Consider the following 5,215-nt stretch of genomic DNA (forward strand, 5'->3'; position numbering starts at 1 on the left):
TACTAGCCATAATTTTATTATTTGAAGGTATGCTTCACTCTGTCCTGAAACATATGTTGTGTACTCCAGAATAACAGTTACTTCACTTTACCTTATAATTCTGAAATTATGTGTTCCACATAATGGTTTCATGTTAAGCATGGTTACGTCCTAGAATTAACCCATTAGTCAATCAGTAAGTATACATAAGGCATCCACCCCATGCCAAGCAAGACATTAAAAACTGCAGGGATACAGAGTAAACATGAGAGCTCTTTCCCTCAGCCTCTTTCCCTCGTGGCGGTGGCAAATTGTACAGACATGGCCAAGATTAAGGCTCAAGACCTTGGCAAGAAGAAGGAGTTCCTTAAACAGCCGGGAGACCTGAAGGGGGAGCTCCAAGCTGTGTGGCGCCATAGTGACAGGTGGTACTGCTTCCAAGCTCTCCAAGATCTGAGTTGTTCACAAATCCATCCCTCATGTTCTCACTGTCATCAACCAGACTCAGAAAGAGAACCTCAAGAATTAAATTCTACAAGGGTAAGAAGCACAAGCCCCTGGATCTGCGGCCCAAGAAGACACCTGCCATGCACCACCGGCTGAACAAGCACAAGGAAGACCTGAAGACCAAGAAGCAGCAGCGGAAGGAGTGAGTGGCTATACCAGCCGCAGCGGTACCGGTCAAGGCCTGAGCACCAGCATCAATAAAACACAAACAACCTGGAAAATGAAGAAACAAACAAAGCTGGCATGAGATATAATCCAGTCCCTAGCAGAACTACCACCACTGATACCTGGAGGAACGGTTCTATCTACCCTTAGCACAAGCAAACAGGAAAAAAAAAGTGGTTGTCCTCTAACATTCTTCCAAGGAAATGGAATGGGAAGGTTAGAACATCTTTAATATGAAATGAGGCATGCAAATCCCATTGTAATTAGTCTGTGCCACTCGATTTACCATTTCTAAAAATTCAGAGGGAAGAGAGAACTCAGTGAAGCCTTCAGTGGTCATGTAAGGAAGGCTTCATGGATGGGGAGAAATATGAGTTTATGCACATAAACAGAGAAGGAGAGGTCTTGGAAAGCAAATGTTCAGAAAGGCAGTGTGCCCATGACACCGAAGGTGAACCACCACGGTTACAGGACGCAATGGCCAGGGGCCACATGTGAGATGAAGACCTGGCCTCAAATCTGATGACACAAATGATTCAAGAAAGTGCATGAAGGATATACGGGAACTTAGATTGGGCTTCTTATTGAAATTCCCAGCCCCTCAAGCTTTCAAATGGAGGCTCTAGCTTCATGGTATTTACCAAATTTAAAACTTGCTCAGCTCATGGTTAGCTCAGCTCATGACAGCTCATGCACTGTCAAGTGCAATCCTGAAAGTGAGGGCAGGAAAGGATGGCAGGGCAGGTCACTTTAACTTTGAGTGGGACAATGAAATGGAATGTTAGATTCTCAACAACTTGTCAGATGGTTCAGAAGAGAATCACAGAGAGCAAAAGAAAAAACTAAGAAGCCACGATTGAGGTATAAAGTGGGAAATATGCAACACGCAGATAGGAAAGACTTTCAGAGTGATAAAGGAGAAAGTTAGTAACAGACTAGTCACAGGGAATGAAAGGGGGGAAGGGAATTAAAGATTAGCCAAGGGCTGGCCCAGCAGACCTTGGGAATAATGATGCCCCTGGCCACAATCAGAGAATGGCAGGGAGGGCAGGCTCTGCATGTTGCTTCCAGTTCTCTGCAAATGTACAGTAGTCTGGTACAGAACAATGACTTTATAAACACTGCATGTAAACGTCTACTGGATTCCTTTTGTGTGACCTTCAAAAGAATGGTCATGGCTCCAGTATTTCTTACGGCATCCATAATTCATTATCTTGAAAATATTTCCTATAAAACTAAAACTACAATCTGTATGTGGGAAGCTGATTCAGAGCCAAGCTGTCCCTTTGGCAGCAATTTGGGGAGAACCACCTACTGCTTCAGAGTCAGCTTTTCTCAAATGCACATTAGGTTAAAATTTTTTAAATAAAAGCTTAGTGCCCTGAAAACACTTCCCAGCTATACCCACCTTCCAAAATGTCCTCTGCAAACAACCCACTACTCAATAGTCCTGAATACTCACAAGTGTCTAGAGCAGAAGGGAAGAGCTCAAACACCCAATAGGGTGATCATGGTGTGAAGGAAAAGGAGGGAGCATGTGTTTGAAATTCACCAATTTATGGTAGATCTGATTCTTTCCATTTAAGTAATCACTTTTAAGTAAATACTATCTTTCAGATTCCTCCCCTTTCTCTGCTCCTCCCCAACAGAGTATCTGGCTGTATGTAGGGGTTAAAAGATATTGAAGTGGCAGAAAGAGGGCTTCAGATCTATGCACTCTGGTTCTTGTTCTGGCCTCAGGACTTCGTGACAGTGTGGCCAAGAGAAATGAAAACAGAGATGTTGGCCCCTTCAACCAAGAACATTATACTGCTTTCCTGTCTTACGCTCTCCAGTGCACCCAGGTGAATGCCGCCCTACAGACAGGAAGAGTAATGGCAGTCTCTATGCTACACCAGTGGCAGTGCCCACTGGCTCGGCAATGCCCAGCAAAGGGCACCACAGTGCCCCGCTGACTGCCTGTAATACAGGCAGGAAAACAGGGTCAGGAAAACAGGATCAAATAGGTGTGGACATTCAGGAGGTCATTTGACCCAAACTTCCTGAGTAGTTGGGAAAAATACTGGGTTGGATTTTCAAGGGGCTTGAAGCTCTGCAATGTCCAATAGGGGTAAGAGCTAGTATACAAGCTATGTAAATATTCAGACTGCATCATCCTGACTTATAAACAAGGTTTCATTCTGTTGCCATGATCATCAACTTTAGGGGAAGAGCTTGCTCCCAGCACCTGCTTCCCCAGCACCATTGACCCAGCCCCATCTTCTGCCTTTTTAGGGCTGCTCCTTAGCTTAGCTGTCTTCTACCCCAGCTCCTATGGTCTAGGACTTAGGACGTGTTTTTGAGGGAGAAGGGCCTAGTTGCAACTTCTCTCTACATATATTTTTTTACTGTTTCATTTTTTTTTTATTTTAACTTGTTGTGTTTTTTTTAATTTACATCCAAATTAGTTACCATATAATGCAACAATGATTTCAGGAGTAGATTCCTTAGTGTCCCTTACCCATTTAGCCCATCCCCCTCCCACAACCCCTCCCGTAACCCTCAGTTTGTTCTCCGTATTTATGAGTCTCTTCTGTTTTGTACCCCTCCCTGTTTTTATATTATTTTTTGTTTCCCTTCCCTTATGTTCATCTGTTTTGTCTCTTCAAGTCTTCATATGAGCGAAGTCATATGAGTTTTGTCTTTCTCTGACTAATTTCACTTAGCATAATCTCTTCACATATTTTTTAAAATTCACTGTAAACTTCAAAGGTTTACCAGATTATATTGGTAAAATATATTATATTTTATATATATTATATATTTAATATATTGGTAAAATATATTATTGTTGAGTTCTTATATCATGCTCAACACATTTACATATGTAATATACAGCGCAACATTTGGAAGTATATAGTATTCCTGCTACCTTTCCATCATTGGGGCCTGAGGCACAGAGAGGTTAATTAACTTGTTCTAGGTCACACAGCCAGTGAAGTGGTAGCATAAGAACACAAACCCAGGCATTCTGATTCCAGAGCCATTTTCATAATTAGATAGGCGTATATACATACAAGCATACATACATAATAGATACATACAGACAGACAGATGGTGGATGGATGGATGGACTAATAGACACACACTGATATGATACCTGGAAAATTAAAAGGAAAAAATACTGTAAGATTTTTAGAACTTTATATGTGGAAGGCACTTCAGAGACCATCTAGTATAGTGATTTTCAATCTGGACTAAATCCTCTTAGGGAGCAGATTCAAGAAGTGTTATGCAGGTTAGGAGAACAAGGGAGTAGGCATATGCAGCAGGGCTCAGAGGCCCTCTATCAACTCTGCATTTGTCTATTTTATGTACTGGGATTCTGTGTAAGATTTTTTATAGACAAAAATCATGTTGCTAAATATAATTTGAGAATCATTGTTATCTACCCCAACACTCTCATCAAAAATGAGTAAACTGAGTCTCGGTTTCATCCGAATCACACAGCAAGTTTATGACACAGTTGAACCAAGCACTTACTCTCCAAACTCATCTGTGGGAAATATGGAATACACAAAGGTGACCTGTAACTTGCCCATCAGGAGCTATGGTTGAAGAAATTCCTTTTTTTTTTTTTTTTAGGGTCAATGGGTAGTGTAAAGATTGCCCCATTGGAGCAAATGAACAATCCTTCAATATTAAGGTAAATGGGAGGACCTGGAAGAAAAACCACAAGGGAATCTAATTCTGTTACTGGCCACCTGCTCCTTGAATAACAGTTTTCCTGTGGTTTATTTGAGTCTTTTACTCAAATAAGGGAATCCTCGACTAGCACTCTGTCTGATGCTATGAGCGAGGATTGCTGAACAGACAAGAATGATTTCTTTGGCAATCCCCATCCCGGGTCAGCTGTGTCCTCCCAGGTACCAAAGAAGGATTACTTTGCTGGCAGAGAGTTCCCAATTAAGTTTTACACAGGGATGAAGTACAAATATCCTGCTGCAAGGAGCACATGAAGGCAAAACCCTCTGGCTGGCTTTATGGATAATTCAAATGGAAGATGTACTGCAGTGAAATCAACTTACAGGATCAGAAACCTGAGGTTGCTGTCCCAGGCCCACTAAGAGAAACTCTGTATCTCATAGGACCAGACTCACATGATTAATCAAACACACAGATCCTCAAACACACCCACACGCACATACACACGCACACACAACACAATACCCATCTGTTAACTAGTGATGAGAAATTCTACTCCCAAGTAGATTGAATTGTTCACATTTACCAAATTTTGCTTTTCTTCCCAGTAAGCAAGCTATGCGCATCACAGTTGATCAATATATATTTATATAATCAATGAAAAACTCAGATTATAAGTGAATCAACTCATTGACTTACAGGGAGAAACACAATGAATGATCATACAGTCAGCACATTCATTCCCTACAAACAAACAGCTTATATGGGATGTCCAAGTTATCTGCTGGGAAGTTACGGAATTAGAATTGAGGGACACAGGTACCTTAAGAAATGACTCTCAAGATAGGAAAGTTAAGGCCTGTTCATCTACTACTGGATT

General features: G+C 41.5%; 1 pseudogene; it reads left to right on the forward strand.

The window, feature by feature from the left end:
* Positions 1-300: 300 nt before the first annotated feature.
* On the forward strand, positions 301-632 carry LOC122481326 (annotated as a pseudogene).
* The last annotated feature ends 4,583 nt before the right edge of the window (positions 633-5,215 follow it).

This window comes from Prionailurus bengalensis, chromosome C1, assembly GCF_016509475.1.
Source record: "Prionailurus bengalensis isolate Pbe53 chromosome C1, Fcat_Pben_1.1_paternal_pri, whole genome shotgun sequence".
NCBI lineage: Eukaryota > Metazoa > Chordata > Mammalia > Carnivora > Felidae > Prionailurus > Prionailurus bengalensis.